Source organism: Cebus imitator, unplaced genomic scaffold, assembly GCF_001604975.1.
Source record: "Cebus imitator isolate Cc_AM_T3 unplaced genomic scaffold, Cebus_imitator-1.0 Scaffold143, whole genome shotgun sequence".
NCBI lineage: Eukaryota > Metazoa > Chordata > Mammalia > Primates > Cebidae > Cebus > Cebus imitator.
Window position 1 is genome coordinate 1,684,184 of NW_016107458.1, and position 27,277 is coordinate 1,711,460.

A 27,277-nucleotide genomic window follows, 5' to 3' on the forward strand; every position below is an offset into this window, starting at 1 on the left:
CTGTCTTAATTCCTCCGACAGGAGCTCTTGGGGACATGGAGGGGCATTGTCTCTTCTTGAGGCAATGTTCTTCTTTTCAAATAGCAGTTGATTTAGGAAGCAGTAGGCTAGACACCTTTATCACACAACTTTCCTTAATACATAGCTACTTGGCACGTTGTCACAATTGCTACCATTGCAAAATATAGAGTAGAGCCCAGCACCATGTGTTTTGGGAAATGAAAGAATGTTCAAACAGAGCTCTCTCTGACACCACTTTCCCAAAGCCTGAGGCCTCACAGTGAGGCTATCCATCACCTCAAGTCCCATCCACCACACATGGCTTTGGTAAGGCCAGTTGCAGCTGGCTTTGCTATTTTTGTGTAGTCAGTTTCCTCTGGACTCGTAATGACCACAAAAGATAAACTTTTAGTTTTTTGAACCATATTTAAGTCTTACTGAGAAAAGAAGGAAGTTAAAAAAAAAAAAAACCACTCTACAGCTGTTTTCAGTTTGTCTCTTCCGTTTCTCATGAGTTAGTGTTAATGTCTATATCATGTATAAATTTTTAACCAAGGTGAGTTAGTAGAGTTCCACCTACCAATTTAAGTTAAAAATCACCTCTCACTGAATGGGTATATCAGCCATGCCTTGAATGAAAATAGTGAACTCCCTCATTACTTCTAACAGGACAAAATTATAATGTTGGTTTGCAATTCAGAGTTGGTGTTGCCTTTGTCTGCTGCCATATTCTTGACTGGCATTGATGGATTAGAGAAAGAAGTTACTGAAGCCTTGTTTCAGGCACTTCTGTAACCTTAGAATGTGAGGTGAATATAAGAATCAGGAAAAACCACTCCAACAAAAGGTAATAAAAAAAATACAATTTGGTATTCTTTCACTTATGATCAGGCAAGGCAATAAGACTTTTGTATTGTATTCCTCCAAATCTTGTGTTAAATATTCCAAGTGTGAGTATCTTAGGTAAAAGGCTGTTTTCGTATTTTCTTTTAAAATGAACAGCTACCTGCAAAGAATGGAATACATAGAGATTTACATATTCCCAAAGGCGGAGGCTTTAAGTACAATAGTGAGGCTATAATCAGTAGAATGCAAATTGTGTACTCCAGGGACCAGAAGGCCTAACTATAACATAAAGAGGTTTCCAAGTAAAGTAACAGAGATATTCATTTTCTAAGGTTTTCTGATAGTATTATGGAAAATTTGGAATAGCCTTTGATAGCACCAAATCCAGGTGGATGTCAAGTTGTAAATTAGTAACAAGGGTATTGGTATATTGATTTAATTTTTAATATAATGTGTTGCTACCAGGAGAGGAAGACAGAATTGAGTATTGCTCTCAACAACACATTCCACTTTTCTTACTAAATTTACTCATTCTATTTTATAGTATTTTGTTGATGTCGTTTCCTCCTCTGTCTTCATTCTCCTGAACAAAATTGATTTGGAATGAATTAATCTCATGGAGAAATTGAAGTCCTTTTAATGAATGTCGGCTAGAAATTGTTTTTGTTGCATGTGGCCATATACTGAGTGTCAAAAGTGTGCCAGGAGCTTTATATATCTTTCATTTTTGCAACCCTTGGTGGACATGATTACCACACCCATTTTATAGATCAGGAAACTGAAGCGCAGGCCAATAAAATTAGTCTTTCACACAGCTAGAAAATAAAAGAGCATGCATTATGATCTACAAAGTCTGGTGTCAGAGACTGCTTTTAACTAGGGCGATATATAATTTATCATCCAAACTGAGATAATTTGGGACGTTAGAGGAGGCCCTATTCATAATTATGCTGGACTACAGGTGGAAGTTGAGATGATTCCAGGCAAATCAGGATGTATGCTTACTTTACTCTTAATCTTCATTCTGTGCTGTCCCAAGCTTATTGCCATAGTTACTATGTTGCCAAATAAGGCTTATGTGTACCGTAATTACAGCCCTGTAGTCAATACAGGCATTTCATCATTTACAAAAGCAGTATATAATCAATAGATGTTTTTATCAGTAATGAACCAATTTCTCAGTTTCCACTATAATGTTGAATATGAGCTGCTATTAAGCATGCCAGCTTAATTACATATTTTTAAGTGTCCCCAACATCTCTGTTAGAGGAAATTAACTTCATTCCACTTAACTTAGTAGAGATCTATTGCTGTGGAAATGAAGTCCAACTTCATAAATTCCTATGGCATAGTCACCCATCACAATATAAAGCTAATGGTGACAAGTCAAAACAAATTAAGCAGTGTGAGCTTTGTTACCCTTCTGTCACAAAACATTGTTTCCAGAATGCAGATGAGGCTAAATGATCTTTAAGGTAACATCACAATATGTTCTTGATGAAAATACATCTAAAATATATTTCTAACTCATTGAATAGAGTTATATTCCAAAAGACTGATGGAGTTGTTATTGAGGATTTAACTGAGAAAATCTCATTTACAGTGAATAAGTAAAACTCAGTTGATGCCTGCAGAATGCAGCTACTCAGAGTCAAAGAATTTCTCACAAATGGGAAATTTTCTTTAAAAGATACACATGAAACAGCCATACACCAAATGCAGGGTCGTTATGTGTGTAAATTAGCTCTAGTAAAAAATTAGCTTGAAAACTTTGAGTTTTAAACAAACCAGTTGCAATAAATGGGCACATGAAGGAGGTTTAAGACTAATCAAAATGTAGATTCTACATTAGTTTACAGGAAAGCCCCCAAAAAAACCATGTGTGCATAATCATCCTTTACTTTGGGCTTAGATGTCAAGACCTACTATATATCCTATATGTCCTGCTATACATATATATCTTATATATCTCTCTACTATGTGCCCTAGTTCAACTATAAGAGATTGTCATTCTAGAGACTCTGCCACTCAGAGAGAGAAAGGGGGAGAAATTCACTATTCGCCTAAGCAATTACGTGGCACATAATCTTTTAGTTAAAGGTTAGAATATTGATTGTCAGAAGATTTACAGCTAGAATGCTGAAGTAAAGGCCTATGAAAACCTATATCATAAAATAAACACTAATAAAAATTGTCAAAATTCACTGGAGATTGAGGTATCCACAAGGACCCTTCTAAAGCTCTGAAACTCACTTAGGAATCTGGAGGGTCACATGCATAGGCAGAGCAATGTGTATGCTGAGGAAAAACGTAAGAAGGCCCTAAGCTCCCAACGCTGGCTGACCTTAAAAGCTGTGCAAGCAGGAAGTGAAAGCTAAGGCAGAATTATAACTGCTACCTGGAGTATTGAACGTACGCCCCAACCACTGTAACTCCTATATAGCTCTCTTCTCTGGTTCCCGTATGCTATTATTGTTACATATCACAGCCATATAAATGTGTGCCTGTCAACACAGATTTACAATTGTTGCCTTCTGTAATTGTCTTTTAAGTCAGAAGGAGAATTACAGAGAAAAAAGTGTATATACATATAGCCTTTTATAGTCCAAATGAAATTCATATACATTAGGTATTAATTGTAACCTTCTGGGCAATTGCCAAGAAAATAATTTTTTAAATAGAGAAAAAGAAACAACAAAGAAATTAAAAGGTACAATTAAAAAGTATCTACCTAAGAAAAGTAAAAAGGAATACAAAAAATAAAATGTATAAGAAAACAAATAGCAAAATGAAAGATATAAATCCTCCTTTATTAATCATTACTTTCAATAGAAATGAATTAAACATTTCATTCAAAAAACAGAGATTAGAAGAATGTTTTTTAAAAACTGATCTGATTGTAAAAGAATGGGAACTACATATTGAGAAAACAGAAAACAAAAAGAGCCGGACTAGCTCTAATAATAACAGACAAAAGAAACTTTAAGACAAAATATATCACTGTAGAAAAAGTGACATTTCCTAATGATAAAATTATCAATCAATCAAGACTATGTAACAATGATAACATATATAGATCTCACAACAGACCTTCCAAATACACACAGCCATATCTGACAGAATTGTAGGGAGAAAAGTCTATTCAACAATAATACTTGGAGATGTCAATATCCCATATGTAAAATGGATAGAACAATTAGAAGAACATCAACTTGAACAGCAGTATAAACTAAATAGACTTAATAGGCCTCTACAAAAATCTCCAAACAACAACAGCAGAATACATGAATTCTCAAGTGCACATAAAACACTATGGAAGATAGGCAGTATACTATTCCATGAAATAAGCTTGAGTATATTTAAAAGAATTGAAATAATACAAAGTATTTGTATTTGAAATAATACAAATTATCTCTCTCCATTATTTGACCAAAATGGAAAGAGATTAGACATCGATATCAGAGAAGACTTTGGACAGGTCAAAAAATTGTGGAAATTAAGCAACAAATTCCTAACCAATTAATCAAAAAGAAAATCATCAGGAAAGTTAGAAAACGCTTTTAAATGAATGAAAATAAAAAGACAATATACCGAACTTATGAAATACAGCTAAAAGATTCCTGTCCACACAGAGTTTTTATTGCAAAAGATAGAAACAAACAATAAGCATAATAAATTATCATACCAAATCATTATCTTAGAAGTCACTACTGTTGTAAAAACTGTCTTCTATTTATGCCACAATTTTGTATCACAGTTAAGGACAATTCCACATCATCACGTGGCCTGTTAGAGGAATAGGCTTTTTGGGAAAGGAAATACAAGACTTCATCTGCAAAAGAAGAGAAGGATTGGTTTTGCAGCCTCCCTCCTAGACTATCCTGCTGGACGTGCAAGTTGCACCATCATCCAGGGGAGAGATTCTTCCCCCTGACAATCCCTTCTTTCATGGCAAGTATGAAAAAAGCATCACTGTTATTGGGGAAATACTCAGAACACTTTGAACCAAGACATTCTGGCTTTTTGTGTCACACGTTTAGAATTATTTTCTGAGAACCTAGAACACTTCCCTGGTGTTGAACCCATGCTCCCAAACAATGAGGATTTATAGTCTCTCCACTCTCCTTTTCTTCATCTCCTATTTGAGGAAGGGAACCCCTGAGCCATGGGAAACTGACAAGAATAGAGGGTCCAGGACTTGACCCTTCTAGCTCATTGTTCAGGCAACATGGTGAGTAATTGTGAATTTCCAATCCACTTTTGACTCAAGGAATTTTAAATGTTAACTACATCAATATCCTTGGCTTCAATTTTATTGTTTTTATTAATTTGCTATTATTTTTAGCAAATCTCAATGACTCTGAATATCATGTTTTAAAATAAGAAAAATATATAAAGCGGTGAACTATGGGACTAAGTAAACTTCCCTCCCATCCTGAAAGAAATGGATTGCCATTTATGATGACCACATACTGACAGGCTAAATAGAATCCAGCCTCAGACTCTCACTCTCTCTGGAAACACTATTTTCATGGTACATTTAGCAAATGCTTTATTATAATTGAACGTCTATGAAACTACATATTATGCAAATAAATTAATTATCATTTGTAGCATTACAATGGCTAGTAAATCAATTCATAATTATATGACACTTAAAATAAATAGAATAACACTCTTTAAATTTCCCTGCTGAAGTGCTAATGCATAATATTCTCAGTCACACAGAAATAAAACAGTAAAAGGAAAGGTAATACCATACACCAAATCACGACCACTGAGCATAAAATGAAGCCATGGTGATTGCAAGTTTTGCTCTCTGTCCTTTTACATAAAAGCCTTTTGAATGCTCCAAATACCCTGAAGAAATACCTATAAATATATCATATATATATATATATATATATATATATATTTCATAATCAGTAACTGACATCTGAGGTCAGAACAGAGCATTTGTTGAAAATAGACCTTCAAAAAGTTAATCCTTTTCTGATCTGGAATATCATTTCCAAGAAAAATTCTGCATCAAGGGAATTGCTTTGCCACACCAGAATAATTGGTAAGACAAAACTTAAAAAATATATATAGCAATGGAAAACTCCTACCCCAGGGTTACACTTGCAAAACACACAGATTGGACATAATACTGCTAGTGGTAACTCTCCTAAGCATTTCAATGGAAAAAGCCTCCCCCCAAACCAAAAGATAATAAAACTCTGAAGACATACAGATTAATCTGGAGTCTTGAAAGACAGTGAGCATAAAACATACCAAATCATTTCTTATTTTGTGTTTCTTAATTTTCTCATTAATGATAACTGAAGATCTTGTCATTCAAAGACTGTTTGCAATCTGAATGTCCAGGGAAGCATTTGACTTATCCCAGAAGGCCGTATATTTAAAGACCGTCAATAGGTAAAGGAGCCAGCTTGGCTTATTTTATTTTATTGCTACAATGGAAATTTTACAGGTACATGTGCATTAGGAGCAATGCTCTGAAGAGCAAACGGAATGTACAATGAGATGTGGCTTTGACATGCTTGGCTGGCAATGTTTTCTCCGTTCCATAGTAAATCATAAGAATGGCAGCAACACGCTGTCAGAATGTAAGATAAATAATAATTTTTCCAAGTCCCAGGCACTCTAAACCTGAAGAAACTATTAGCTGAAAACTAATTTAGAAGTAGTTTTATTTTGTGGAGTATGGGCCAAGAGCACAGTGCTAACAACAGGGGCCCTAGACTCTCCAAAATGCTCATCTGTGGCTTTGGTAAATATATTTAAATCTTCCAATTATAAAATCTGTGAAATTTGAAGATTTGAAAATTAACTGATTCCCCTCTGATAAAATGTTTTAAGATTAAATCATATTAAAAATACTAGCAATTATTACCAGTTTCTTACTGCACTACAATTATGAATAGAAATTTTGTTTATTGAAAGTCTATGCCAAACTCTAGGATGGTTGTTGAGAAAGATGTGAATATATATAGATTACTCTTTGATTAAAAAAAAAAAAACTAATAAGCTATTATAAGACAAAATGGTAATTTAAAGACTTTGCTTTGCAATGTGTCAAGATAATACCAAGATGAAATTTAAGATAGGTTCATATACCAGAAGCACATATATTATGTTTTCAGTTTTGATTGCATCTGTTAGTGTGGAACATCTAAGTCTAAACCAATTATTTCCAAAGTGCCCAGGGCTCTCCTCTTTGCCTTACGGAGAGCCATCTCCTCTTTCATGTGATGTATGTATTCACCATTTCTCTTGCTCAGGTGTTCTCCTCTATGATCTTTGCTCCTGTGGCTAGGGAAAACACATGAGAGTGACTCACCAAGACTTTGAGCATGGTTCTTACTGTGACAATATGGATTCCTGTGCCAAAGTTTTCCAAAGCCACTCACTAACATTGCCTACTGGGATCTCCCTCCATGCCCCCAGACATGTCGTCTCCTAGAACCTCCACTTGTACACCAGAGCTAGGCAAGCACCCAAATTTTTCTAAGATTGATGCCAAGTTGTCTTTCAATTAAAAAAAAATTGTTGTTAAAAGAATACTAAACCACTAACCTTCTAACAACATGATTTTCAGGGCTTTTATATGACATTGCTTAAAAATTTTACTCATAGATCTCTCTCCTTATAAAACAGACAACCTAAGTGACAGAAATGTTCAGAATTATAGAATCTAAGAATTATGAGTGGACATATTTGGTTATTCTGTACTTCTAAAGAGCACGAGAGTTAAACTACTTAACTGAAGAATGCTGCTAGTAGATGACCATAGTTTTTGCTCTGTCACTGAACTATATCCTCAAATCCATCTTTGTTTCCTAGTGAACAGGCTTGCCTACCATGAAAATCATCTCTCAAATCAGCATCATTCACTTCACTTTGGGCACGCTAGAAAATCATTTCTAAACCACCATAAAAGTGGAAGAGAGCTGAATTTCTCTTCCAACTTCCTAAGGTGTACTAAAAGTACGTGATCAGCGGTAACTATGATTCACAATACTCTCTTTAAGACCCAAAAAGGGGTCAAAAATAAATTACTTCAGGAATCTCAAGATTGAAAGTTTTAATCATTTGTTGTCCTTTGTTCAATTTCTACCTTCTACCAAATATCCAATCATATTGTTAACATCCCATGATACAGGGATATATCCAAGGACATTTGGTTAGTTTTGTTTTCTTTTTTTCTTCTTAAAATATAATATTCATAAAAATATATATCTCTACTGATGAATTTGAAACTTAATGTTGTTTTAGCTCCCTATAGTATGTTATGATGAACTGTAACTTTAATCCCTAATTAAATTGTAGATTAGAAGAATTACATTATAGGATCATTCAATGTGTTGCTCATTTTTTCTACATGATTCATATACCTGTAGAGCCATGAAGCGATGTTGACATGTATCCAGCAGAAAGGAGGAGAAGAATGTTTTTCTAATATAATAATCGCAGAGTTAATATATCTTAATGAATAGTGTAAAACTCATTATAGAAAAATATGCTGTCTTCTTATAAAGCTAGATTGTACTGCATCGCTACATAATCATTTTAGGGGTGAAGCGTGTTTGACTCCAGGAATTTAGCATAGGCCCTATTCAGACTTGCTTGGAGGAGAAACTGAAATAGAATTATAACACTCAACACATTCACCATTTCTCAAATAATCAGAATCTATTCCTTTGTTATAAAAGAAATTCCAAGCATAATTATTTGAATTTTTAAATAACAATGTTAGTGACATGATTTGTCTGTGTCCCCACCCAAATATCATCTTGAATTGTAGTTCCCATAATCCCCACGTCATGGAAAGCAACTGAATCATGTAGATGGATTTTTTTTTTCATGCTGTTCTTATGGTAGAAAATAAGTCTCAAGAGATCTGATGGTTTTATAAAGGACAGTTCACCTGCACATGCTCTCTTACCTACCACCAAGTAAGACAAACTTTGCTCCCCATTTGTATTCCACCATGTCTGTGAGGCCTTCCCAGCCATGTGGAACTGTGAGTCCATTAAATCTCCTTTTCTTTATAAATTACCTAGTCTTGGGTATGTCTTTCTTAGTAGTGTGAGAATAGAGTAATTCAGTAAACTGGTACCACAGAGAGTTGAGTGCTGCTGTAAAGATACCACAAACATGGAAGTGACTTTGGAACTGGTAACAGGCAGAGATTGGAACAGTTTAGAGGGCTCCAAAGAAGACAGGAAGATATAGGAAAGTTTGGAACTTCCTAGAGACTTGCTGGAAAGCTTTGATCAAAATGCTGATAGTTATATAGGCAATAAAGTCTAGGCTGAGTTGGTCTCTTATGAAGATGAGGAACTTGTTGGGAACTGGAGTTAAGGTCACTCTTGCTATGCTTTAGCAAAGAGACTGGTGGCATTTTGCCCTTGCCTTAGAGATCCGTGGAACTTTGAACTTGAGAGAGATGATTTAGGGTCTCTGGCAGAAGAAATCTCTAAGCAGCAAAGTGCTCAACAGGTGACTTTGGTGCTTTTCAAAGCATTCAGTTTTATTTATTTACAAAGATATAGTTTGGAATTGGAACTTATATTTAAAAGGGAAGCAGAGAATAAACGTTTGGAAAATTCGCAACCTGACGATGCAACAGAAAAAATCCATTTTCTGAGGAGAAATTCAAGCCCATTGCAGAAATTTGTATAAATAATGAGGAGCTGAATGTTAATCACCAAGGCAATGAAAAAAATTTCTCCCATGGATGTCAGAGACCTTCACAGCAGCACCTTCCATCACAGACCTGGAGGCCTAAGAGAAAAAAATGGTTTTGTGGGCTAAGCCCACAGCCCTCCTGCTGTCTGCAGCCTAAGGATTTGGTGCTTTGTGTATCAGCTGCTCCAGGTGTGGCTAAAAGGGACCAAGGTATGGCTTGGGCTGGGGTTTCAGAGGATGCAAGCTCAAAGCCTTGGTGGCTTCCACATTGTGTTGAACCTGAGGGTGCACAGAAGTCAAGAACTGAGGTTTGGGAACTTCCTCCTAGATTTCAGAGGATGTATGGAAACAGCTGATGTCCAGGCAAAAGGTTGCTGCAGGAGTGGAGCCCTCATGTAGAACTTAAGCAAGGGAAGTGTGGGAGGAAAATGTGGTGCTGAAGCTCCTACACAGAGTCCCCACTGGGGCTCTGCCTAGTGGAGCTGTGAGAAGAGGTCCACTATCCTCCAGACAACAGAATGGTAGATCCATTGACAGCTTACCCAATGTGCCTGGAAAAGCTGCAGACACTCAGTGCCAGCCCATGAAAGCAACCAGGAGGGAGGCTGTACCCTGCAAAGCCACAAGGACAGAGCTGCCCAAGACCATGGGAACCCACCTCTTACATGAGTGTGATCTGAATGTGAGATATGAAGTCAATAGAGATCATTTTGTAACTTCAAGGTGTAATGATTGCCCTACTGATTTTTGGACCTGAATGGGTCTGTAGCCCCTTTGCTTTTGCTCACATTACAGGCATTGGGTAAATATATCCATTTGCAGAGGGTGTACTTATTCAATGTTTGTAGCGCCATTGTATCTAGGAAGTAGCTAACTTGCTTTCAATTTTACAGGCTCATAGGCAGAAGGAACTTGCCATGTCCAGATGAGACTTTGGACTTGGGCTTTTGGGTTAATGCTGGAATGAGTTAAGACTTTAGGGGATTGCTGGGAAGGCATGATTGTGTTTTGAAATGTGGGGACATGATATTTTATTTGGGAGGGGCCAGGGAGAGAATGACATGATTTGGCTGTGTCCCCACCCAAATCTCATATTGAATCCATAATCCACAATCTCCACGTGTCATGCAGGTACCCAGTGGGAGGTAACTGAATCATGAGGACAGGTTTTTCTCATGCTATTGTCACGATATTGAATAAGGCTCAAGTGATCTGATGGTTTTATAAAGGGCATTTCCCCTGCACACATTCTCTTCCTTGACACCATGTAAGACATGCCTTTGCTCCTCCTTTGCCTTCCACCATGATTGTGAGGCCTTACCAGCCATGTGGAACTGTGAGTCCATTAAACGTCTTTTTCTTTATAAATTACCCAGTCTCAGGTATTTCTTCATAGCAGTATGAAATGGACTAACACAGCTAGCAAAACTAAAATGACCAAGGATTATGGGCCAATTACTCTGAGAAAAAAGGCAGAGTTTTCCAGGGGAGGGGGACACTAGTTTTTGTGTAGAAGTGCACAGGGTTTATGAGAAAATTTAAAATATAAAAAGATGAAACATGATTGAGAAGATTGAGTGACAAAGCAGGGGATGTTCACGTGAGACACAGTGAGGTTTTGTCATTCACTGTGAAATATATATGAGCAAGTCAGTTGGACAAAGCCATAGGAGTCCCAGGGTGTACCATGCTCTTTATTGCTTTGGAATATTTAGTTGGATCTTGCATACAATCCAGAAAAGTTAGGTATGATCATTTTTAGAAAGTTTGGGAATCTGCATTCTGACTTTCAGGAGGGACACTGGGCAGAGGCGAGCCTTAGAACATCCGTAGCCCTCCTATGGTGGAATATTGGATGAAGAGGCCAAGGAACCAGCAGGCAATGGTTGGAGCATGATAGAGAGATTGAATGAAAGGTCAGTTCTTTTCATCTCTCCCTAGTAGTGTACTGAGGGACACCATTTATATTCCTGAAGAAAGGTTTTTCTGACAATGGGTTACCATGGGGAAGGATAATTTTCAAGGTTGGGGAAAAATCATTCAAACAGATCCCATCAAAGGCTTGTGAAACTATTTTTATGGTTTTTTAAAGCTAGTATTGTAAAGGAGTATGTCGTTTTTGACAACATTTTCTAGGGAATTATCTCCAGGAAAATCTGAGGTGAGGCTAAAGAGACTAACAAAGAGAAAAATTAGATTTAAAAGAGTAGCTTCAAAAGGCAGAAGTTTAGAGAGATAAAAAACAATAATTTGTAGAGGACAAGTAACCACCTGTGTTTAGTAACCTAGTCACCTTCATGAGCAATGGCAGAAGTTGGCAGGATGCTTAAAAAGAATGTGTAAAAAAGATCATATCTATGAAATAAAACAAGAGTTTCTGCACTCACAAGTACTGTTCTATTACTTTGATTCCCATAGCAAAGTAATTTGTGTGTAGTGTATCCAATGAAAGTCATACAATTTTCTTTATTTGGTCCATAGTTTCTCATATCTGATAATATTTTAAAACTTTAACTATTAAAAAGTGATTAAAAGTTAGTTTAGCAATGTATGGACAAAGATCAAAAGACCAAAAAAAGCTCCACTGTTGACTGCATCTTATCAAACAAAGATAAGATGCAATCAATTTTGCAAATGGTAGCACCATGCTCTCTAACCTGATCCTAGAGCTCAAAGATATTAACATCATTGTAAAGTGCAAGAATCATGGGCCTAAAAGTCAGTCTGACATGAATTGAAAGCTCATTCTAGCTTTATTAGTTATGAGAAAGTTACCTAATTTCTTTGTCTTAATATTTACTTCTATAATTAATATGATTTGGTTCTGTGTCCCCACCCAAACATCATCTTGAACTGTAATCCCCATGTGTCAAGGAAGGGGCCTGATGGGAGATGACTGAATCATGGGGGCCAACTTCCCCCTTGATGTTTTTAAGACAGTAAGTTCTTACAAGAACTGTTGATTAGAAATGTACAGTAATTCCCCTTCTATCTCCTCTCTCTCTCTTTTTCTCTCTCCTGCCGCATGTGAAGAAGGTCCTTGCTTCCTCTTCTGCCAAGATTGTAAATTTCCTGGGGCCTCCTATACATGTTTTCTATTAAGCCTGCAGAACTGTGAGACAATAAAATCTCTTTATTTCAGAAATTACCCAGTCTCTGATAGCTCTTCACAGCAGTTTGAGAATGGATTGATACAATAACATAGTAAAAATATGTTATTTTATATTACTGTAAGCCCAAGATTTGAACCTGTTAGTATTTAATGATATGTTATTTTGTTTTTTTCTCTCCAATAACTTCTTAAACTTCTGATATTTTCCTCCATTTCTTTACGGTTTCAGACAAGAACACGGGTCTTCATTCTGACTGGTAAGCTAGAAGATGGCTGCAAATGCTGGAACCTATGGGTAACTGGCTACTTGACAATTATTCATGAGGGGCAGTCACTGTCTACCTTTGTTCTTCCATTTGAATATAATACAGTCAGCCCTTCATTTATCAGGTTCTATAGGTGTGGATTCAATCAACCACAGATCAAAAATATTTGGAGAAAAAGTAAAACGTAACAATACAACAATAAAAAAACAAATAAAAACCAATACAAAATAACTATTTACATAGGATTTACATTGTCTTAGTTATTATAAATAATCTAGAGATGAATTAAAGAATACCAAAGGTTATAAATAGGTCATATGCAAAAACTATACAATTTTATATGAGGAGCTGGAGCATCTCCAGATTTTTTATTCTCTGGGGTCCTAGAACCAATCCCTTGTGAGCACTGAGGGACAACTATAATTAATAAACGAATATTGCCAAGCTCCTGTCTCAGTCAAACTCAAAAGCCTTTGAATATGCTCTCATTGTTTAACTTGGAGATCTCATTCATCCATTCTTGCAGTCTAGAGCCATTTAAAATGATTTTGCTTTTTGTTGGTTTTATGTGTTAATTCTCCTGGGAAGAAATGTAATATGACTAACTCCTGTTACTTTGACAGTGAACTTTAGCATTCATGTCCCAAGAAGCCATTGGAAGTGGCCAAAAGAAACTGAGCAAACCACACAATGAATATGTTCAGGACAAGTTATTCTTTCCATAGACATTTCCACTGCTGCCTTGCAGATGAATTTTCCTTCATGGACCTCTCAGCACGATAAACTTACTGCTTAATGCAAGATAAATATATAAATATAGTGCTGTAAATAATTTAGCAAGCATGATGATATTTCAGAGAAAAATGCATACTATCTAGGAAATCTGAGAATATTCTCTTCTCCAGGGAGAAACCCTGATTAGGAACTGATACTCTAACTAAAATTTATTCGAATGTATCCTTTCTTTTTCTTTTATTTCTGCTACTTTTTTCCTGGAAAATTAGTGGAAGCACCTCGTGGTAGGAGAATAATGGCTCCTCATGGATACTCACACCTTAATATCTGAAACCATTAAGCATGCATTCAATAGAAAAGAAGAATTGAGGTTGCTGATGGAAGAAAAGGTTGCCAGTCATTTCAACTAGATGTAAGGAGCTTGTCCAAGATTATCAGGAGTTGGGGGGGGTGATGTACTAAGAAATATCCTAAATTTAAAAGAGGGAAGCAGAAGAGGAGATCAGAGTGATGTGATGTGATATGAGATGAAGCTGACTTCTGGCTTCAAAAATGGAATAATGAGGCCATGATTCAAGGACTGTGGGTAGCCACAAAACACTGAAAAAGGCAGAGAAATTGATTCTCCCTTAGAGCAATCAGAAAGGAACTCAACTCTGCCAACAAATTTTAAATACTGAGACGTATTTCAGACTTTTGAACTATAGAGCTGTAACAATAAATTTGTGTTAAAGCCACTAGGTTTGTGGTATTACATTAGCCATAGAAAACTGACATACACCTAGATGAGCATTTTCATTTTTGTTCACTTATAGCGAAGTTGGCTTTTCCCTTCAGTGCTGAGAAATTTGTATGGAGAGTTCAAAACTGGTTACCAGCCAGAAATGTTTTTCTGTATTCTACCAAACTGGTGGAAATTCCAAACATTTGTCTAATTGACTGAAATTTTAAAATGTTCAGACCTTGTCTTCTATACAGCATAAATTAGTACTTTCTTTATGTTTGCTTACCCACTATTATTATTATTTAGAGTTATCTTTTTAAATATAAAACTTTTATAATTTTTACAGTTCTTTGGTCATGTTTTGACATTTTTGTTACTTTCATAGATGTAGTTGGGTGCTGAGAAGAGTTAAGATCTGTCCATCCACCCTGAGCAGAAACATCAAGAGTGAAACAGAAAAGTAGATTTAGGTCACTAACATATACATTCATGGTATCCCTTCTGCTCCTCTCTCTCTTTTTACTTGTTCTAGCTCTTTCTTCTAGTTCAGGCTAGTAGTGGGAATAAAACTCTACCTCTTCTGGGTGCATAGAAGTAATTAGAGGGTGAATTAGTGGAGTTGGGGGGAAAAGAAAAAATGTTGAGCCTAAAGGTCTGAATAAAAATTGGCTTGACTTTTAAAATTGATGGGATTTTAAAAAACCCAGCTGCCTGTGTGAGAGAGAGAGAGAGAGAGAGAGAGAGTGTGTGTGTGTGTGTGTGTGTGTGTGTGTGTGTGCAGCATGCACATGAGGAAGAGAGAGAATGTATTCTCCTTACCTAGGTGGCAGGTTACACTGGAAGCACTATCACCGAGCAAATGAAGTTGGAACCCTTTAATAACGCAGGCCCTGAGGAAATACCATGCAAAGCTGAAGCTCAAGATATGAGACACAGAATGCTTTTAAATTTCAGGAAATCTTATGCTGGCTTTTTGCACTAAAAGACACTAATGAAATTCTTTTTTAAAGATATTTCTATTTTAAGTTCAAGGGTACAAGTGCAGGTTTGTTACATAGGTAAGCTTGTGTCATGGGGGTTTGTTGTACAGATTATTTCATCATGCAGGTATTAAGCCTCAGATCCATTAGTTATTCTTTCCTGATCCTCTTCCTCCTCTCACCTTCCACCTTCCCAAAGGCCCCGTGTGTGTTGCTTCCCTCTATGTATCCATGTGTCTCATCATTTAGCTCCTACTTATAAGTGAGACCACAGAGTATTTGGTTTTCTGTTTCTGTGTTAGCTTGCTAAGGATAATGGCCTCCAGCTCCATCCATGTCCCTGCAAAGGACATCATCTCATTCCTTTTTATGGCTGCATAATATTCCATGATGTATATATGCCATACGTTCCCTATGCAGTCTATCACTGATGGACATTTAGGTTGATTACATGTATTTACTATTGTGAATAGTGCTACAATAAACATGCCTTCATGTGTCTTTATAATACAATAGTTTATATTCCTTTGAGTATATACCCAGTAATGGGATTTCTGGGTTAAATAGTATTTCTGTCTTTAGGTCTTTGAAGAATCACCACACTGTCTTACACAATGGCTGAGCTAATTTACACTTCCACCAACAGTGTTTAAACAAGTGTTCCTTCTTCTCCACACACTTAACAGTATCTGCCATTCTTTTACTTTTTAATAAAAGCCATTCTGATTGGTGTTAGATGGTATTTCATTGTGGTTTTGATTTTCATTTCTTTAATGATCAGTGATTTTGAGCTTTTATTCATATGATCGTTGGTTGCATTATATCTTCTTTTTAAAAGTGTTCATGTCCTTTGCCCACTTTTTTATGAAGTTGTTTGCTTTTTTATTGTAAATTTGTTTAAGGTCTTTACAGATGCTAGATAATTCAGGAAATTCTGTAGTTCTCAACCCAGTTGAGAAACCTAAACTGAGTTCAAGCTAATCCTTGATGTTGCTAAAATTACTGATCCTCTCTGCTCTCTCCCTTCAGAAAAAGAGATGTCTGCAGAGAAACATTCTTGGACACACACACAGGTTATACAATTTGTTTTATTGACTCTTCTGCCTGCATAAGGTTTTTGTGAAATGAACTCAATCTCTTTTCCTATGGAAAAGAAAAGGCATGAAGTAGTAACTATAAGAGCTATTTTACTAAAACATTTCTAAGTGATTGGGACCAAAGTAGTAATAACATAAAAACTTGAAGAAGGCATTCTCTACAGAAAAGCCAAAGAAGTTTTTTGACCTGTTTTAAAAAGTTAAAACTGAACCTATTACTGCCATCCCTAAAATCCCCCAGCGGCTTCCCACCACTCTTGGAATAACAGCCTAAACCCTTGCCATATCCTGGATGCGTGGCCTTGCCTGTAAACCTTCTTCTGCCTACCCTCTGATTCTCATTTTATACCCTAAGGACAATGCTTCCTTCTGTTTCTCAGACTTGTCAGGCACATTTAACCCTTTAAGGCTATGCACATACTTCTGCTTGGAATCATCTTCCTCCAGATTATTCACATCCCTCTGATCTCAGACTAAAGGGCTTTTTCTCTGAGAGGCCTTCTCATTGCCCTTACCTAAAGCGATCTACCTCAGTTATTGCTCATTGCTCAGTGAACTTCAAGGCATTCAACACAATCAATAACTAATGTGTATAATATGTATTTATACATTTCATTAATTTCTCATTAGTATATTGCCTCCGTGAGATCAAAGATCTCATTCTTTTATTTACCAATGTGTCTGCAGTGCCTAGAATAAAGCTTGACACATAGTACAAATAAACTCAGTATTTGTTATTTTAATGGAGTTTCCCGAAACTCTGCAATGCTTTTAGTACTTAATTCAACTTACCCAGAGGTGCACCCATGTTGTAGGATTTTAGAAATAGAAGACCTTTGCAAATCGGCCTTATTTCAGTAGGGACAAGACTGAGACTTGATGTAGATAAGAGCTTTGATTAAACCTGTCTACATAACAATTACATAGTTATCAGTGAGCCTACAATTCTACTGTAACCAAATTACCAAAGAAAGTAAGCTCCCATGGACTTCTACTGAGTGTAATAGTCTTGTCAGTTTATTATTGTTATTAGTTTATTAATCTTACATTACTTATCTACAAAGGTAAGCATGTTTTCAATGTTTATCACCTAGATCAAAAATCAGTCTTGGGCCTGTATTCCTCCCAGAAATTGAAGAACGCTTTCTCAATTAGTATCAACAATTAGTTAAGGAGGTCACACATCATTTTTGTCTCCTTTGAAAGAAATATTCAATAAACCACCACAGATCCCCACAGCAACTATGAAACAACAGGAAACTAGCTCTTTTCATAGGGCATGCATATCTACTATTTTCTGTTAATTTTCTACATTTCTTATGTAGAACAAGGGTTATGTAGAAGGGTTCTATGTGTGCAAAGCCTATAATTCTGGGTTCAGGGACAGAGGACGGCGTTGTCATCACTCAAATGTAATTGCAGTTGCCATATACACTCAAAGTTAGACATATTTATCATCTGTGGACATAGGACTAAACCTTTAGTTGAATTCCTAACTTTTCTTAGGAATCCTGCTTGGAAAGAATAAATGAAAATGTCCTATGCTATTTATATGTATTTTATTCCATATTATTTATTGTTAAAATAATAGATGGTACAAAAATTACAGTCAAACCACATCAACATTACTGGATCACTAACATGTTTAAGTCAAATATACCTTTAATTTTCAACAATTTTCTCTTTGTTTTTAGAACTTAACATTTTTTAAACTTTGAAATTATACTTTCATAATGTATTTCTCAGCTCACAACATTAGAGGGGATTTTGTTTATATTAACATCCAACAGGGAAAATACCATTATATAATCAAATATTTGGTTGAAACTAAATTTAATCACTGTCTTCATCAAAATAACTATTTACTGCACAATGTAATTTCACTAATGCCACATCCAGCTGCATTATAAGACGAGCACAAATCAACAAAATGCCATCCAATTTGTGCAAATTAAAATAATTCTTGAGAAAATATTGAAATACTTAATGCTATGAAAACAACATTACATTTGTGTTAGAAACTTATTGTTTCAGCAGAAGAAAATGTCTAGAGGTCAACTCACTCTTCTGTTTTCCTCTGGATAGAATTCTAGAAAACACAATGTCTACCATCAAAATTTAAGAAACATGCTTGGACACTTGAAAACAAGACACAGGAAAGGAACTTTGCTACCTTACTCAATAGCCCACTAGAATAGCAAAGCCTCTAATTTTTAACTACAGAGCCTCTCATTAAGGCAATAACTAGTCTGACTGCTGATTATGTTTAAAAGCTTCCCATTAGTAACATTACGTCAAATTCGAAACCAGAAATAAGTAGAGTTCTAAAACTTCACATTAGAAAAAAAAATAAGGGGAGACTGAGTCACATGAGCTGTTGAAAATAAAACTACCAATTTTTCGAAAGAGGGACAGATTTCACACAGTAAATTGAGAAATAAATGAATCTAAACAGAAAAAGCAAATAAAGTACAGATGAGTTCTATGCACTTGGCTGGTGCCCAACAGCTGGTGTTCTAACCCACTGTTTGATATTCTATAAAACTGTCTCCACATGAATAAATATACTCAGTGACAGTCTTTCATACAGAGCAGAGCTTTTGAGAGGAATGAGCAATTAAGCATACCAGTTAGTCATTGTCACAAAATAGCCAATAGCATTTTATATATATATACATATTAAATGCACAAAGTGGCAAATAGTTTTACTTTTCACTGTTTTAATTTGTGGAACATGATACATTAATGATAGATATAAAATGTGAAAAGCTGAACTATTCATGGCTTCCAATCTGTTTCTAGAACTTCAGAAACAAGTCAGAGTAGACTATTATGTCATTGAGATCACTCAGTAAACCAAGCACCAAATAATGAAACCAAGCCCTGTTGGTAACTGCTACGTAAGTAGAGATTTTTCTGGATTAAAATATTCATGTCTCAGGCAACATCTTTATTCAGGTCATAGAGAAAACCCTGCATTGCTATTTTGAACTCCTTCCTCAACTTGAAAGACTAATGGCTAGATTCTAGTTCCTCTCTTGATCATCAGAGTAACACTCTGAACTTTGTCTCCAATTAATCACAAGGTAGCCTATTTTGACTCATCTCCCCATAATATAGCACATTAGCCTGAGATAAACATTTGGCCATAGTGCTATCAAAAGGAGCCTGTACAAGATTAATGTGCACATAAACCTGTGCCCTTTCCAACCTATTCCTGATAAGAATAATGATGATAATACAAGATTGAGAATAATTATTGACATTCCTTATAAAACCAGCATGAAAAAAATGCATGAAAAGCTCAATCCTGAATTTCCATTTTAATGTGGATTTCAGAAGAAATTTGGCTATCCAAATGAGATGAAAAGTATGATCTGTATTGGAAAAGATCTGAAAACATGGAAAATATAGTGGTTCCAAGTATATTTTCAACTGCTAACTTACCGTCACTCAGCTATAATATGAGCAAATCAGAGGGAAAATTGGTCCCAGCTGTTGGTTGATGGACAGAATAAAAGGACAAAACGAATTTTGTATTTTCTAGAAAACAATAAGAGGCTTATAGTAAAGAGCACTTATGGGTATAAGGTTGCATGTGTGCTGCTGGATGTCAGGAACTGATTCTTGGTCTGTCTCTTCTCTGGAGGCTGTTTACCTTCAATTCTTCACCTTCTCCCTCAAAAATGCTAGCTCTCAATAGTCTAGTAACAAAAAGTCTCACCTATTAGCTTAGATTTCAATTTCTCCTTATTTTTCTTTGATTTAATTCTTCTCTCTACAGAAATCTTCTTATTGCTATTCCTGTAATTCAGTGGAATCTGTAAGATGTTCTTGAGCAAACATATTTTCACAAGGAGGCAGAAATAGATTTAAATGTGACACAAACTATTAGGCATTCCAGTGAATAATTATGCTCCCTGTGTGGTCAGTTTTGTCAACATGCAGCTAAGAATGACAGTGTCAAAGAAATGTATTGCTTTCATAGACACTGACTGAAAATTAGTGAAGTGATCATTTCATTTACACCTGAAAGCCTGAAATATGTCTGCCCCGAATTTGATTTTTATTAAATTCAGATGCTCCATGCCATCCGCTTTCTCTTCCTAAAAGTAAAAATCTTCTAAAAGAAAAGGAACTTTTTACTTCTTCTTGTAATATCTTTCTCTTTTGAATTCCAATATCACTTGCCTCTTGAGCTAATTAGCCCTGAGCATATGCTGTTTTATATAGTTTACCTTTCTCTTAATGTTCTTATTTTACTTTTTTAATTAAGTTATAAACTGCTTGGTGGCAGAGATTTCATGTATTTCTCACAGCATCTCTCAGTATAAACCGAATAACTTTATTAATAAATGTTTATCAATTAATAGCTTTATTAGTTGGTTTATGCCAACTAAACTCTATTGTCTTAATCCTCTTCCAACTTAGACTGAGATTCTTTTCGTGGTTGTGTCTTCTCCGTTACAGCATTTTACAAAAAATCAATATGGGTCATATGGGCTTCTCCTCAATTGCAATCCCATGCTCTTCTAGCAGACAGGATCATATAAATATAATTGGCTAGAGAGTCAATGTTTTATTTTTTCATCTAAAATGATTTTTAAATAAATAATAAACTTCTATATGATGAGACTTCGAAATATATTAAAAGTACCTTAATATAATATTCATATTATGTGCAAAAGGAACATGAATACTTTACCAATACTAAACTTCAATGTTGATATGTTCTTGTTATAATTTATACTTTGAACTGTCTTTATTATACTAGAATAAAATAGTATATTCATAATAGAGATTATATCTGAATCAGTGAGTTGGCATGTTTTACAGAGGAAAAATGATGAAAAAATGGTTCAGTAATAGTCTCAATGGCAGAAGCATCTTCTCAAACACTCAGAAGGCGTTCAGGTATGTCAGGGGAGATTGATAATACAGTAGCAACATTATATCACAAAGCAACCAGGATTTCCTCAATAGTATAAACAACAAAGTGGGTTGACCTTGTATTATATCTAGAATAAGTGGGAAGAGGCTAATAGTAATTGAAGAAAATGATCTAATTAAAATAGGATTTCTGTAAAGAAGTAGAATTTCTTCAATTAAACAATAGACTGACACAGTGGACAAGTTACATTAGAGAATAGCTTGTGTTTCATCATTTTGGCAACCTATTGTGATTAAAAAAATTAGAAGGCAGAGCACTAATCTGGCTTATAACATTCTGAGAAAGAGGTTCTAGAATAGAGTTCTGAAATAATTCCAAACAAATATATCTCTGCCATTCATTTCCCACTATTCTACATAGGTCACATTAGTTCAAAAGCATTTCAGTAAACCAGAGTGCTGTTCCCCTTACCATCTATCCACAGTAAAATCGAATCTAAGAATTATTAGTGTCACTCTAGAGACTGACAGCCAGAAACTCACATTCTACCAACTTACTAAAGCAAAATCTCCATGGGGATGGTGAAGAGAGAGGAAATGCTTGTCTTATTATTTGTACGCCCATCCTCCCCATCAAGGAATCTAGCATTTGTTGGTGCCCATTATATTGTAGGTGTATAAAGTAAGAAATTAATAATTAATTTTGAAAAAATAAATTTTTTTTCTGGGGTTAAACATAGCTTAATGAGAAGAATAAATATCAGACAAGGTAAAGGATAATGTATCTCCTGTTTTCTTTTATGCAAAGAGATGAAAGAAAAGATCCAAAAGAATTAGAAGTGCTGTACTAGAAGTTTTATGAGATTCTATAAGGTATGTTTTCAAGATAATTGCTACCCAAAATTCTGAGAAATAAACCAAGTTATTCAGTTTATACTGAATTCTGAGAAATTCACACCTTACTCACACAGTTAGGGGTTCAATTGTCAAATAAGCAAAATGTTTGTTCCCACTTGGGTTTGACTGACAATATGACAAATAAGAGACTGCCCAAAGTTTTGGGCTCTCTTTAAATGACATCATTGTCCTGAAATCACATCTGCTATCAGTGATTACAGGACCTGTAAAGTTGTGGATTTTGTCCCCAAATCTCTCTTAATTCAATAAACACAAAATGAACCTCTACTATAGTCTAACACGTGATAAGAAATAGTAGGAGTTTCAAAGGTAAACAGAACGTGAATAACTCAAAATTCAGTGAAAAAGACATATATGCATACAGCAACATAATAATGTAATTAGTTTTCTAGATTAACTGTTTCACAGTTTGGTCCTCAAGAGAATTAAATACTAGCTGGTACTAATTCAACGACCAAGGCAGGGCTGAGGGTGAGGGCAGTGTTTTAGCATTAACTGGCCGGGCATGATGGAAGGAGACAGACTGAGAGCCACTGTAAAAAGGAACTGCTGAAGTAATCTGAAAAATATATGGTTTCAGCTACAATTTTGCATGCTCTTATTCTTTTTGAAACCGAACTGCTGAAAGTTGTGAAATTTTTTTTAAAAAGTTAAACTTTTTGCAAAGATTTTGAAAGGTCAAGTCACGTCCTTATCATTCAAATAATCAAGTTGGTTTTGGGTCCTGAGGGAGAGAGCTTCAAGTATCCTGAATAATTTAAAGAAATTCTGTTTCTTTGGTCCTGCGTATGGAAGACATAAAAATGTATTTTAAAGACAAAGGCAAAAATTAGAGCAGCAATATTAGCTCTATTTCTATGTGTAATGTCCTGATGTGTGAGAACAGTTCATATTTGTAGGAACAGATGTCAGTCTCTATCATCTTAATGCTGGCTAAATAAAGGGCAATATTAAATTTTCAAAAGAGATAGGTCTTTCTTTGACACAGATTTTTGTTGTGCTTTATTTTCAACTCAGAGGCAGAGAAATAAGACAAGATGGAGGGATATCATGAATGAAATCAAAACTATTGGTTGTTAATAAAATAAGCAATAATGGAAATTAATGAACAATTTAAACTGTCTAAATAAAATATATGTAATGTGATCTTACAGACCAACGCAATTTTGAAATGGTGAGCATTACGTAGTTTTAATAGCTGATTCATAAGGTTTTTTTTTTAAGTGTGCTTATATCATAATAATCTCAGATGCTTAGAAATTATTACCACTTGGACTTTATGACCAATCTCAAAGTGACTGTGACAGAAGAGAATACTACATAGAAACTTTGGCATGTCTTAAAAGACAATCACAGGAATCACCTTGAGTATTTTAGAGCAAAGTCATGCCTTTTTCTTCAAACAACTATTTGCTTTCGAGAAATAGCTCCTTGCTTAGAACTGAGGTGATACAGTGCAGGGAGGTGTTAAGAGTGTAATCTTTGGAGCCAGACTGTCTGTTTGAATCTTACAACCCTCTCTTATTAGCTATAGGACAATGAGCAGGACACTTAAACTACCTGTGCCACATTTCCTTTCTGAAAAACAGGGGCAAAAATAGTGCTTACTTCATACAGTCATTGTAATGATTAAAGAAATTAATGTGCATAAAATGTTTATGAAAGTGTCTGACATATAGACAATACCTCATTCATGTTTTCTATCATCATTACAACTCAATCCTGGTGGAAATGAAATGGCTCCCCTTAGAAGAACAAATGATTATGCAACCCGACCTACTGTTGTAGGGCTCTCCTTAGTTTAGCTCAAGACAGGGACCCTTGGCTAAGTGTGGTGGCTCAAGCCTGTAATTCCAGCACTTTGGAAGGACAAGCTGGGGTGGATTGCCTAAAGTCAGGAGTTTGAGACCAGTCTGACCAACATAGTGAAACCCTGTCTCTACTAAAAATACGAAAACTAGCTAGGTGTGGTGGCAGGTGCCTGTAATCCTAGCTACTCAGGAGGCTGAGGCAGGAGAATTGCTTGAACCTGAGAGCAGCAGGTTGCAGTGAGCCGCACTGCACTCCAGCCTGGATGACAAGAGTGAAATTTCACCTCCAAAAACAAACAAACAAAAAGACATGGATCTTTGTCACACAGCCATGAAAAATCAAGCTCACAGACAATTTGAAGAGTGAGGAGAGTACAGTTTACTGGGTGAAAAGGAAAACAGGGACTCTCAGCAGAGAGAGTCTTGCTAGTGTGCTTCCCGCCTTGCAGACCGAATTCCAGCTTCCACCCAGGAAGAGGAGGGACCAGGCTTCTCCCCGCTGCAAATGGCACAAACTTCTGTGGCTCCACCCCAGTGTGCACTCCTCCCAGTGCTCAGGCCAGGTGGGGTTTCTCCAGGGACCCCTTCCCACCTGGCTGTCTCACTATGTAACATAAACTGGATGTTATCTGGTCTGCCAAATGCTTAAAGCCTGTTCAATGGCATACCAAGTGGCTGTGTTACATACACAATCAGGCTGAATTAAGGCCTAAAGAAGGCACCTGCAAGTGTTATGAATGGGTGATTTAGACTTCCAGTGCACGTACGCTTGCTGCATTGCCACTTATTCCTCCACTTTTTATGAGAAATCCCCCCAAGACCAGTGAACTAGGAAGAGCATATTTGAACCTGGGTTAGAGATGACTCGTCATGATATTCTGGCCCCAGCTAGAAGTGGAGGGCTACAATGCATATCATTGACTTCTTTGCCAAAGGTTTGAAAGGGACTTAGAAATTATGAGATTGAAGACTTGAGAAAAGAGTATTTTTAAAAGACTTGTGGATGAGCCTCACAGAATGGGAACAGAGTGTAAGAACATCTACATGCATTCTGCATGTTTATCAAAGTACACCTGCTTTAGAAGATACTTTCAATATTCAGATAGGTAGGGGACCAATTGTGTGTCACAGTTTGTGCCAATTCTGTATGTAAATCTCCTTACCTGGACACTTGTGTCCTTGCTCAAATGTTCATAAACAAAGTGGTCATGATGGTAGAAATGGAGGTTATGCAAGAGCTCTGTAAAATGGGCTTTCCTACAACATGGCTGATCTAACTGCTGTTACTGCTGAGTACCCAGTCTTGCAAAGCAGAGATGAGTCTTGAATCTGATATGACATCACAACTCAAGGGAATCTGATCATAGTTTGTTACTTTTTGACTCCAACTATTAAGGTTTGTCCTTCTTGGACTAGATACTCGTTAAGGATATGAATATGTGTTCCCGGCTTACCATGCTTCTGCTAGCTGAGTTCCTGCAGTGTTAAGATATTTCAGTTAACACTGCCTCTGATCAGGGAATTTAATAACAAAAGAAGTAAGACATACCATACCCTGGGCATGTTCTCTATCGCATATTCTCTATCACTCAAAAGCAGTAGTCCTTATAAAAAAGTGGGAAGAGCCTACAGAAGGCCCAGTCATGGTAACAGCTATAGAAAAAAATCTACATGTTTGAATTCAGTACCTCTGGAAGTAGAGATGAATATAGGTTTTGGTTGAACTTGAATCCCTAACAAAGAAGACCCCTGAGCTAAAAAATTATTAGAAAATTTTGATGTGAAGTGGATTTTTTTAATTCTGATGACAATTACATCTCTGATATACTATATCACATTGTTTCCCAAAGTATGTTTTCCAGTTGGTATGTTTCCAGGATATGTTAGTCAATGCTTTATTGTTATTTTAGAAAACCTGTGGTTAAACAACATTAAATAGATTTCTTCATTATATAGCTTTTCAGAGCCTAGAAGATAGCACTGTGCTTTGTGAATTTTCAAAAAGACTATGCAGCATCAGCATATCCCAAATGTATTTGATCACAAAACCCTGTTTATTTATTGTTGTGAACTATTTATATTATTGTGCAACAGGGAAACATTTAGTGAAAAACTTACGCAGATGTTTTAATGGTATCTAGATAGAAATGAATCAAGTAAGTAGTAATGATAAAACTACTAGTATAGGGTTTATAAAGAAATAGGAAACTGTAATAAAAAAGCACTGCATGTGAGCTGAGATCACACCACTGCACTCCAGCCTGGGCAACAGAGCAAGAGTCTGTCCGAAAAAAAAAAAAAAAAAAAAAAAAAAAAAAAAAAAAAAAAAAAAAAAAAAAAAAAAACAACCACTGCACAAATAGGTTTGTTGGATTTGGTGCAAACATATTGTTCTGTGGAATTCTGTTAGCTTCAGGAGAGCAAATATCTAGAAGTGACAAATTATCAAACAAAGAGTAGTTGTATTCCCACATTCCCAGTATCTCCATTTACTAGTAATCAGATCAAAGCAGTGAACAGATGTTATAGTCTAAATGTCTAAAGAGGCATTATTTAGTCAAGGACACTTAGCAGTTTCTAAGAAAATATTAGAGGTTTATTCTGTTTTATAGTTGGGTATCAGAATATGTAATTATGTTCACAAAATCTAGAAATAAGTTGATCAACAATTTTGTCAAATACAGAAAGTACATGAATATCTACAAAAAAAGGCACAATTGTTTTTATTTTCTGAACATTTGGAAACTAAAAAGCGGCATTTAATTCTCAGAAACTGATAAGCTACTAAATAAATGAAACTGTCAATCTTCAACTGGTGTCTGAAGATACAAAAGTAACTAATGAATAATCCTGTTTACCTGGTTTGTTTTTGTTATTTCTAAGATTAGAGAAAAAGCTAGGAGGACCTGAGAGATAGGCATGACATATTATTTACAAATGAACAAATACTTCAAATCCATGCACTGAAGGGACATTTGCTTTTTGTCTTCAGAAGAAGAAAATCATTAAACACTTAATAGTGCTATGTTAGAGCTCGAAAAGATCTGACATTTTTAATAAGTAATGCTGTGTAGCCTGTCCTGTGTCAAAAGTATCACTTATTTCAAACTTCCATTCTCTCCTCTATTTGCCTGTGAATGGTCTTTCTTTCCAAGATCAGGGCGATTCCAAGAGTACATTACATACTTCTTAGATTTAGTTTCC